The sequence below is a fragment of the Hibiscus syriacus genome, unplaced genomic scaffold (assembly GCF_006381635.1).
Source record: "Hibiscus syriacus cultivar Baekdansim isolate YM2019G1 unplaced genomic scaffold, ASM638163v2 tig00110239_pilon, whole genome shotgun sequence".
Taxonomy (NCBI): Eukaryota; Viridiplantae; Streptophyta; class Magnoliopsida; order Malvales; family Malvaceae; genus Hibiscus; species Hibiscus syriacus.
The window spans coordinates 2,421,756-2,434,211 of NW_024062641.1; the positions used below are offsets into that span (position 1 = coordinate 2,421,756).

A 12,456-nucleotide genomic window follows, 5' to 3' on the forward strand; every position below is an offset into this window, starting at 1 on the left:
AGAGACTCAAGGAAACTGCGGCTATCTCAACGGGGTTATGTTGAGAAAATGCTAGAAAGGTTTGCGATGAGCAGCGCGAAACCAGTTAGCACTCCATTGGTGAATCACTTTAAGCTCTCATCAGAACAGTGCCCTAAGACAGATAAGGAAGCTGAAAATATGGCAAAGGTTCCGTATTCTAATGCTGTTGGCTGCTTGATGTATGCGATGGTATGTACTTGTCCTGATTTAGCTCATGCTGTTAGTCAAGTTTGTAAGTACATGTCTAAACCTGGTAAGCAACATTGGGATGCAGTCAAGTGGATCTTTCGGTACTTAAAGGGTACTGTGGGACATGGAATTGTTTTTGGGTGTCAGCGGGATAATCCTTTGGTTGTAGGATATGTGGATTCAGATTATGCAGGTGACTTGGATAATAGAAGATCTACGACAGGGTATGTGTTTACTCTTGGTGGAGGGCCTATTTGCTGGAAGTCTACTGTTCAATCTGTCGTGGCACTATCTACAACTGAAGCTGAATACATGGCAGCGGCTGAAGCTGCAAAAGAAGCTTTATGGCTTATTGGTTTAGTGAAGGAGTTGGGTGTTCAACAAGGTGGAGTTCAGTTGCTTTGTGATAATCAAAGTGCTATTCACTTGGCTAAGAATCAGGTGTATCGTGCTAGAACTAAACATATTGATGTAAGGTTCCACAAGATCAGAGAGTTGGTTGCATCTGGAGAGGTTTTGTTTCAGAAGGTACATACTGATGAGAATGCCGCTGATATGTTCACCAAGCCAGTTACGACAGACAAGTTCAAGCATTGCTTGGACTTGTTGAATGTTTTGAGTTGTTAAAGAAGCAAGGTAACCCAACCCACATTGAAGTTTCCAAGGGGCAGGATATTCGCCAAGGTGGAGATTTGTTATGTATGGCTCATAAAAAGTCTCGTTGTGGGGTTATGAATTATGTGGGTTGGGGGTGTGGGGGCGCAGCCCCCGCGGTACGGTACAGGGTTGATTTTGTAATTATGTACCAGGGTTTTCTATTATAAATAGAGATGTAACCTAGACCTAAAAGATCATTGAATAAAACTTCTAGCGCCGCCTAGGCACCGAGGACGTAAGCACATTGCCGAACCTCGTAAAATTCTCGTGTTCTTTCGTTTTCTTTACCCGTTTTCGTCAACAGTTATAATGTAAAGATGTCTCGCCTTTATATGGACATGTATCACAATTTGCATATGATATACTGACAAATTAATATTAATCTTCTCAAATCATAATCTAGTCAACCTTTTCAATTCATTTCTATACGGATGATAGAGGGCAAACGTCGAATAATCACCGAGAAAAGTTCTAGTAATATGTTACATATGATTGAAAGTATTTGTGCACAAAAATATAGTTATTCGAAACATAGAGCATACCCTTTCATTTATTTCATCAGCTTAGAATAGAGATTACTAGAACAATCCATCAGACATATAGGACCTGAGTGAACTGGAAATGGATTGAGCAATTTATTTTCTTTTGAATCAAGATAGTAATAATTCATTATTTGCCACCAATCTCATCTTAACTATATGGTAAACCAGAAGAGCAGCAGTGAATTCAACTGAACATTTTGAAGAGAGACATCTTTGAGGCTCTTTGATTTCCTAGCCAGTGTTGCATATGAACTCCGATAGCATCCAAGTAAGAGCTGCATCTCCCATGGAAGCCCACCACCTTCCCCTGCGTCTCCTCACCGAATGGACCATACTTCCCTCTGCTGGTGTAAATTGTCAACGACTTTATGACTTTCGACTTCTCGTCATTGTTTACGGGAGCATAATAGCCAGATATACAGATGAGTACCTCGTGCAGGTAATCCAATTTTACCTGCAGACTCAAGATTATGGTCAGTCACAAAAACATAAGCCCGAATAGGTTGAAATTCAGTTATGAAGATGTTCATTGTTACCCGATGTGTGACGGTCCCTCCATGGCCTCCATGTTTTATGGACCAAACAGATTGCCCGCTTCTATCATACTCAATTTGAATCGAGCAAATAGCTTCGGATTTGGTAATAAATATTTGCTTATTCCCAGAATACAGTCCATCATCCCATGTTCTCCCTCCATCCCCTCCCCAGGGACCTGGTCCGCACGGTGAAGGTTCTTTTACCACGCCACAAGCAACCTGAGAAAATTCATCAAAAACATACATTACAAATTTCATTTTAAATAACACAGTCAGAATGAAACATATGTATGATGAATTGCCTCTTCAGATGGACCTCGCCTTGCTAGAACCAGTTTATTAGACCATGGAGAGTTATCAATCTCAGCTATAGTCTTTTCACTTTGGATGATTGTTTGGGAAAAAGATGGTTTTGGAGGTGGTACTTTCCCTTCCATCACATGTACACCAATAGCATCCAGATATAAACCCTCTCTGCCAATGAATCCAACAATCTTGCCTTCATTCATTTTGTTAGTGAAAGAAGGTCCTTGTTCATCTCCATACGGCCCCTGTTTCCCTTTGTTGGTGTGGATTGTTAGTGACTTTATCACATTAGTCCCCATGTACATTAAAGCCCCGAAGGTTCCGGTGATGTGTGTCAAAATTTCGGATGGATAATCAAACATTATCTGCATATAATGCAACAGAAAGTTCATAAAAGAACCAGCAATATTAGCAATACTGATATGAAATCTGAAGAGAAGCTACTAGACTAACCCTTTCTGTTTTGAATCCTCCAGTCCCCCCATGTTTGCTTTTCCCTCGCGATCATAGCAAATCTTCATTGATATAATCCCAACATTACGCGACAAAACAATTTGCCTTATACTGGTATAGGTTCCGTCATCAAACTTGGCTCCACCATGGCCACCCCAGGGTCCATAAGTTAACACTCCTTCTGGTAACTTTGGAGGAACTTTCTGTGGAGTACTCAGAAACGAAACCTTGAACATGCAAAAGAACAAGAAGAAATTATGTCATCACGCATATGAAGGCAAAATTAAGCAAGTTTATAATTCTTACCTTGCTTTTGGTTTCTACATCACTTGAATCGTCGGAGCTACTAGAACTAGAAATTTGCCTTTTGAGTTCCTTTGGCTGGGGAGTCACAAATCTTTCCCTCTGTCTCACAGCTAGAACAATGTCATAGCTTTCTCCGACACTTCCCTGGATCACTGAAAAGCCACTTTTTTCAGCTCCATTTGTAGCATAACTTACGGCATGAGTCATAGTCTTTGAAGGGTTTAGGTTAGGGATCGCCTTCGAATGCACTCCAATTGCATCCAAATACCAACCACTCCTGGCATGAAATCTAACGATCTTGCCCTTGGTCATTGAGAAACTAGTTCCTTGTTCAATACCAAAGGGTCTGTTAGGTATGGCTCATAGTACCAGGGTTTTCTATTATAAATAGAGATGTAACCTAGACCTAAAATATCATTGAATAAAAACTTCTAGCGCCGCCTAGGCACTGAGGACGTAAGCACATTGCCGAACCTCGTAAAATTCTCGTGTTCTTTTGTTTTCTTTACCCGTTTTCGTCAACAATTGGTATCAGATGTCAGGAGCAAAATTCGAAGTCGCGAAATTTGATGGTCAGGGTAACTTCGGATTATGGCAAACGAGGGTGAAGGATCTATTGGCGCAGCAAGGGATCTTGAAGGCTTTGCGACCTACAAAGCCGGCGTCGATGGATGAGGAAGATTGGGAAGAATTGCAGCAGCGAGTGGCAGGAACCATACGATTATGTTTGGCGGACAAGGTCATGTATCACGTCATGCATCTATCGTCTCCAGACGAAATTTGGAGGAAGTTGGAAAGTCAGTTTATGTCCAAATCCTTAACGACAAAACTGTATCTGAAGCAGCGGCTATATGGGCTGAAGATGCAGGACGATCACGATTTGGCGCAACACGTGAATGTCTTCAATCAAATCGTTTCTGATTTGGCTCGGCTTGATGTGAAAATTGAGGATGAAGAGAGAGCGATGATTCTGTTGTGTTCGTTGCCTCCCTCTTACGAACACATGGTGACTACTCTTACATATGGGAAAGAGACTATCAATGTTGAGGAGATTACTGCAGCCTTGTTGGCTCACAACCAACGGAAGCAGAATGCAGGGGAAAGCTCTCAAGCCGATAGTTTATATGTCAAGGGTAATCGAGATCGTGGACGGAAGCCAGAGAAGGCAGGGTCCGGGAAGCGGAATTCCAGATCCAAATCCAGGGATAAGAAGACGATTCACTGTTACAAGTGCAAGGAGGCGGGACATATGAAGCGAGACTGTCCGAAGTTGAAAAAGCAGACTGATGAGAAGCGTGATGGCTCATCCAAGTCTGTGAACGTGGTCGAGGATGATAATTCTGATTGCAGTGAGGGTGATATGCTTTCTATTTCAACGACACAATTGACGGATGCTTGGATTCTTGATTCTGGATGTTCTTATCACATCACGTCAAATAGGGAATGGTTTTCGACATACAGGCCGGTTAATTCTGGTTCAGTTTATTTGGGTGATGATCGATGTTGCAATATTGTTGGTATTGGTGATGTCAGAATTAAGATGCACGATGGCTCCGTTCGGACGTTGAGTGGTGTTCGACATATCCCAGACTTGAAGAAGAATTTGATTTCCTTGGGCACTTTGCACAAGAATGGTTTTATCCCTAAGGCTGACGAGGATAGGGAAACCATTCGGATTGTTAAAGGAGCATTGACTGTGATGAAAGGCAAGATGACTGCAGGGAATATCTACAGATTGTTAGGGAGTACCGTTGCAGGTGGAGTTCATTCTGTTGAGTCCTGTGATGATACGAAAAAATTGTGGCATATGCGCCTTGCTCATCTTAGTGAACGTGGTATGGCAGAATTACACAAGAGAAACTTGTTGCATGGTGTCAAAAGCTGTAAGCTCGATTTTTGCAAGTATTGTGTTCTTGGTAAACAGACTAAAGTCCGTTTCAAGACTGCGAAGCACACAACTCAAGGGATTCTTGATTATGTGCATTCTGATGTATGGGGGCCTTCCACGACATCGTCTTTGGGTGGATCTAGGTACTATGTTACTTTTATTGATGATTTTTCACGGAAAGTTTGGGTGTATTTTTTGAAACAGAAATCTGAAGTTTTTGAGAAGTTCAAGCTGTGGAAAGCTGAGGTAGAAAACCAAACAGGACGAAAAATCAAGTGTTTGCGGTCTGACAATGGTACGGAGTACACAGATTCACAATTCCTACAATTCTGTAAGGAGCATGGGATTCAGAGGCATTTTACAGTGCGCAAGACACCACAACAGAATGGTGTTGCGGAACGAATGAACAGGTCGTTGAATGAAAGTGCCAGATGTTTACGGTTGAATGCGGGGCTTCCCAAACACTTCTGGGCTGAGGCTGTTAACATGGCGTGTTACCTTATCAACAGATCGCCAAGGGCATCGCTGGGGGAAAGTTGCAGAAGAGGTATGGACTGGTCATGATGTTAGTTTTGATAACTTACGGATTTTTGGTTGTCCTGCTTATGTGCATGTACCTGCTGATGAGAGATCCAAACTTGATGCAAAATCGAAGGAGTGCATTTTTCTGGGTTACAAGAAAGGTGTCAAAGGATTCAAGTTCTGGGATCCAGTTGCGAAGAAAGTTGTGATTAGTAGAGATGTCGTTTTTGATGAACAGTTTATGTTGCAGCAGAAGCAAGACACGACAGTGGTGGATTTCGAGCAGTTTCCAGTTGAGAAACCAGAAACTTCTCAACCGACTTCTGGTGGTTCCACTACGGATGATTTGCAGGATTATAGTCTCGCCAGAGACAGGGTGAGACGGACGAATATAAAGCCTCCGAACAGATTGGGTTTTGAAGACTTGGTATCTTTTGCACTTACTGTTAGCAGTGATGATCTGGTTACTTTTCATGATGCCGTTACTAGTCAGGAAAACGACAAGTGGATGGCAGCCATGGTTGAGGAGATGGAGTCTTTGAATCACAATCGCACATGGGAGTTAGTTCCCCTTCCTGAGGGTAAGAAGCCGATTGGTTGCAAATGGGTGTATAAGAAGAAACCAGCAGTAACAGAAAAAGAGGGGGAGAAGTTCAAGGCTCGTTTGGTAGCGAAGGGTTTTTCACAGCAGAAAGGAGTTGATTATGATGAAATCTTTTCTCCTGTGGTCAGGCACACTTCAATCCGAGCAGTACTTGCATTGGTGGCTAGTTGGGATTTGCATTTAGAGCAGATGGATGTTAAAACTGCTTTTTTGCATGGTGATTTAGAGGAGCAGATCTACATGCGGCAACCTGAAGGTTTCACTCAACCTGGAAACGAGCATTTAGTTTGCAGATTGAAGAAATCTTTGTACGGGTTGAAACAGTCTCCGAGACAGTGGTATAAACGGTTTGACTCCTATATGATCAAGATTGGCTACAATCGATGTGAGTATGATTGTTGTGTCTATGTTAAGAGCCTTGATGATGGTTCTTTTATTTTTCTATTACTGTATGTTGATGATATGTTGATTGCTGCGAAGAACATGGATGATGTTATCGGTTTGAAAACTTTATTGAGTCAGGAATTTGATATGAAAGATTTAGGTGCTGCAAAGAAAATTCTTGGAATGGAAATTTGCAGGGACAGAGACTCAGGAAACTGCGGCTATCTCAACGGGGTTATGTTGAGAAAATGCTAGAAAGGTTTGCGATGAGCAGCGCGAAACCAGTTAGCACTCCATTGGTGAATCACTTTAAGCTCTCATCAGAACAGTGCCCCAAGACAGATAAGGAAGCTGAAGATATGGCAAAGGTTCCGTATTCTAATGTTGTTGGCTGCTTGATGTATGCGATGGTATGTACTCGTCCTGATTTAGCTCATGCTGTTAGTCAAGTTTGTAAGTACATGTCTAAACCTGGTAAGCAACATTGGGAAGCAGTCAAGTGGATCTTTCGGTACTTAAAGGGTACTGTGGGACATGGAATTGTTTTTGGGAGTCAGCGGGATAATCCTTTGGTTGTAGGATATGTGGATTCAGACTATGCAGGTGACTTGGATAATAGAAGATCTACGACAGGGTATGTCTTTACTCTTGGTGGAGGGCCTATTTGTTGGAAGTCTACTGTTCAATCTATTGTGGCTCTATCTACAACTGAAGCTGAGTACATGGCAGCGGCTGAAGCTGCAAAAGAAGCTTTATGGCTTACTGGTTTAGTGAAGGAGTTGGGTGTTCAACAAGGTGGAGTTCAGTTGCTTTGTGATAATCAAAGTGCTATTCACTTGGCTAAGAATCAGGTGTATCGTGCTAGAACTAAACATATTGATGTAAGGTTCCACAAGATCAGAGAGTTGGTTGCATCTGGAGAGGTTTTGTTTCAGAAGGTACATACTGATGAGAATGCCGCTGATATGTTCACTAAGCCAGTTACGACAGACAAGTTCAAGCATTGCTTGAACTTGTTGAATGTTTCGAGTTGTTAAAGAATCAAGGTAACCCAACCCACATTGAATTTTCAAGAGGCAGGATATTCGCCAAGGTGGAGATTTGTTAGGTATGGCTCATAAATATACCAGTAAAGAGGACAGGACGTAAGCACATTGTCGAACCTCGTAAAATTCTCGTGTTCTTTTGTTTTCTTTACCCGTTTTCGTCAACAGGGTCCATACGTTTTCTTGTTGCTATGAAATGTTAGTGACCTAAGAAGAATTGGCCCTCGTTCCTTCAGGCTCCCATAGTAACCATGTACTGAAGTAAGAAACTCATCTGGAAAATCAAGTTTGACCTAAAAAGGAATATATATCACACAATCAACATCAGCTAAGTGAAGTTTTCAGTCAACTATATAGCAAGCCATAAGAGTTAATATCTGCCACTTCATTCTGAACCTCAAAACACAACTTTAATGAATTCTATGCATTTTAAGATTCTCCACCATATTTTTTCCAATCGAGTATCAACCTAAGCTTGAGATGACTTGCGTTACAATTAACATAAAACACACTTGCTAAAGTTGGTAAAAAATATACTTTTTAATGTGACATTTGATATTAGGCACGGTAATCAATAGTTGTTTTGATGAACTTGTTAACAAGATCAAGAAATGAAGCCTAACCTTATCTGTCTTAGAACCTCCATTTCCTCCATGCTTCTTTGACCAAAGAGAGTTCCCTTTATTATCATATTCAATCTGGAAGGAGTCAATGCCGGATCCATGAGCTATCACCAATTGCCTTATCGTGGAATAAACTCCGTCATCCCAAGAAGACCCACCTTGGCCTCCCAATGGTCCAACTGTTACAGGTTTCTGATCATCCTCGATACTCTGCCAACATCATCCGGGAGATTTAACTCATGAAAATCAATCAACCAACTGAAAATCCAAATAGTAAAACCAAATAATTGTCGATTACCATTTCTCAAGGAGCAAAGACTTGGCTGATTAATTGACGAGAACTGGCGGAAGTGGTTGGTTTATAGCGGCACTGAATAAGTGGCTGGGAGATGCACGATTTGTATATATAAGCTGAAAAAGAGGGGGGTGGGGTGGAGTTGAATATTATGATATCGACCGAATATGATTTTCATTTTTTAAAGTTTGTATACTGCAGAAGAAGCTGATTCTGTTTTCCACTATGTAGGGAGACAATTCAAAGGGAAGGAATCGGATGCACCAAAAGAGCAGTGCCTTGATGAAAAGAGCTTTTATCTTCTGCCAAGAAATGTTCCACCCTTTCCTAACGATCAGGACTTTGTGTCGTTATACTTCGGAAACCGCCATGGAGAAGAATCATCAATCATTAATTCCCTAAATTTGAAGATGAGCTTTTCTGCTATCAAAAACTTTTTCAACCTTTTTTACTACTTTTCTTTTCAGTCATGTCAACATCCTTACTGAATTACCTTAGCTACGCATGTTGGCTACTGCTCGTTAACGGTTAAGCAGAGGATTTGTGCCTTTTTAAACAATGGTATACAATTCACTGATTTTTTTTTGTGGATAATTTTTCGATTCTTTTTTTCGCCCTTCATTTTTAAAAGATCGAATTATGCTTAAACTTGGGAACTTCCGACAATGGAAATGAAGGCGATATGACCGAATTGTCAGGAATTCTGACTGATTTCAAGCAAAAAAAAACTTTATTTAATTATAAATGAGGCTAATCAGCTAGACATTTTCTGTGTACTGGTCATCGTTGATAAAGTTAGTTCGCCCCATCATCTTCTGCCAGATGGTATTGCCAGCAGCAAACATTCTTGGAATATTTTTCTTTGGGGATGGGAGAAAAAATTTCATCTTTACACTTCTGCATAGGAAGGCCATAGAAGAGAGTACATTTTTGGTGTTAGAAAGTATTATCCGATGAGTCAATGGAGGGGAGAAAAATGAGCTGGTAAAAGATGCACGAAAAATTTTAGATACTGGTTTCCGTTTCAGGTTTAGGAAAATTAATATTTTCAATGGAGGCTATTCCGTAAACTCAAGAAATTAGAATTGTAAATTTATCATTCTTCATGGAAAAGATTAAAAGTGAATCTTCATACATGATAGCTGAAGTTCAAAGCCAAATGCAGGTAGCACAATCTTGGAATATATGTTGCATTGGTTTTAATTGAAAATCAACAATAAATTGACAAGTACCCTTGTTGAAATAAGCATTGAAATTTCCAGGTTTGAAATTTCCTTGTTGATATAAGCATGGGCGGAAGATATGATGTGCTTTATGACCGTAGATGCTCCAGAATGGCAAGGCCTACTGCAAGGGACATTTAAAGAACAAGGTGTCCTTAATCCCACTTCGGATGCATTATGAGGCTGAATTAAGGCAAAGTATCTGTTCCGATCTTATACAAAGTGGCTCTAGCCGAGAACCAAAGAAAGCAGACATTCTTCACTGCAGTAATTAAATTAGAAATTCAATTTCTAAGTTCTTGCAGGGCTTCCTGAAACTTCTGCAACAGTAACACTTCAATTTTAAGTGAGAACCTGAAAAGGATTTCAACATTGTAGAAAGTTCCATTCAATAAATAGGAATATATTAAAGATGCAACGCATACCCCCGATAGGGTAAAAATCCTTGTAAATGCTCTACACCTTCCCTGTCAAATGCAGAACTTGGATGCAATAGAAGGATATCCCATCGTTAGCCACTCATGAGTGTAAATAATTTAATTATCACATTGTTGAACCTCGTTAAAATTCTTGCGTTCTTTCTGTTTTCTTCACCCGATTATTCAACAATTGGTATCAGATATCAGGAGCCAAATTCGAAGCTGTGAAATTCGATGGTCAGGGTAACTTCAGATTATGGCAAACAAGGGTGAATGATCTATTGGCGTAGCAAGGGATCCTGAAGGATTTACGACCTACAAAGCCGACGTCGATGGAGGAGGAAGATTGGGAAGAATTGCAGCATCGAGCGGCAAGAACCATACAATTATGTTTGGCGGACAAGGTCATGTATCACGTCATGCATCTGTCGTCTCCAGATGAAATTTGGAAGAAGTTGGAAAGTCAGTTTATGTCCAAATCCTTAACGACTAAATTGTATATAAAGCAGCGACTGTATGCGCTGAAGATGCAGGATGATCATGATTTGGCGCAACACGTGAATGTCTTCAATCAAATCGTTTCTGATTTGGCTCGACTTGATATGAAAATTGAGGATGAAGACAAAGTGATGATTTTGTTATGTTCGTTGCCTCCCTCTTACGAATACATGTTGACTACTCTTACATATGGGAAAGTGACTATCAAAGTTGAGGAGATTACTGCAGCCTTGTTGGCTCACAACCAGCGGAAGCAGAATGCAGGGGAAAGCTCTCAAGCTAATAGCTTATATGTCAAGGGTAATCGAGATCGTGGATGAAAGCCAGAGAAGACAGGGTCTCGAAAGCGGAACTTCAGATCCAAATCTAGGGATAAAAAGACAATTCTCTGTTACAAATGCAAGGAGGTGGGACATATAAAGCGAGACTGTCCGAAGTTGAAAAAGCAGACTGATGAGAAGCGAGATGACTCATCCAAGTCTGTGAATGTGGTCAAGGATGGCAATTCTGATTGCAATGAGGGTGATATGCATTCTATTTCAACGACTCAATTGACGGATGCTTGGATTCTTGATTCTGGATGTTCTTATCACATCACGCCAAATAGGGAATAGTTTTCGACATATAGGTCGATTAATTCTGGTTCTGTCTATTTGGGTGATGATCGATGTTGTAATATTGTTGGTATTGGTGATGTCATAATTAAGATGTATGATGCTTTTATTGGGACGTTGTGTGGTGTTTGACATATCCCAGATTTGAAGAAGAATTTGATTTCTCTGGGCACTTTGCACAAGAATGGTTTTATCCTTAAAGCTGATGAGGATAGGGAAGCCATTCGAATTATTAAAGGAGCTTTGACTGTGATGAAAGGAAAGATGACTGCAGGGAATATTTACAGATTGTTAGGGAATACCGTTGTAGGTGGAGTCCATTATGTTGAGTCCTGTGATGATACTACCAAACTGTGGCATATGTGTCTTGCTCATCTTAGTGAGCATGGTATGGTTGAATTACATAAACAAAATCTGTTGTGTGGTGTTAAAAACTGTAAGCTCGATTTTTGCAAGTATTGTGTTCTTGGTAAACAGACTAATGTTCGTTTCTCTGAGAAGCACACAACTGAAGGGATTCTTGATTATGTGCATTCTGATGTATGAGGGCCTTCCACAACATCGTCTTTGGGTGGATCTAGGTATTATGTTACTTTTACTGATGATTTTTCACAGAAAGTTTGGGAGTATTTTTTGAAACATAAGTCTGACGTTTTTGAGTAGTTCAAGCTGTGGAAAGATGAGGTATAAAACCAAACAGGACAAAAAATCAAGTGTTTACGGTCTGACAATGTTATGGAGTACATAGATTCACAGTTTCTAAACTTCTGTAAGGAGCATGGGATTAAGAGGCATTTTACAGTGCGTAAGACACCATAACAGAATGGTGTTGCGAAACAGATGAATAGATAATTGAATGAAAGAGCCAGATGTTTGCGGTTGAATGCGGGCTTCCCAAACACTTCTAGGCTGAGGCTGTTAACATAGCGTGTTATCTTATCAATAGATCGACAAGGGCATCATTGGCTGGAAAAGTTGGAGAAGAGGTATGGACTGGTCATGATTTTACTTTTGATCACTTATGGATTTTTGGTTATTCTGCTTATATGTATGTATCTGCTTATGTGTATGTACCTGCTAATGAGAGATCCAAGCTTGATGCAAAATTGAAGGAGTTCATTTTTCTAGGTTACAAGAAAGGTGTCAAAGGATTCAAGTTCTGGGATCCAGTTGCAAAGAAAATTGTGATCAGTAGAGATGTTGTTTTTGATGAACAACCCATGTTGCAACAAAAGAAAGACATGACAGTGGTGGATTTTGAGCATTTTCTAGTTGAGAAAATAGAAACTTCTCAATCGACTTCTGGTGGTTCCGCTACAGATGATTTGCA

The 12,456-nt window shown here is 40.5% G+C and overlaps 1 pseudogene; it reads right to left on the reverse strand.

The window, feature by feature from the left end:
- Positions 1 to 1,510: 1,510 nt before the first annotated feature.
- On the reverse strand, positions 1,511 to 8,694 carry LOC120114707 (annotated as a pseudogene).
- Between the last annotated feature and the right edge of the window lie 3,762 nt (positions 8,695 to 12,456).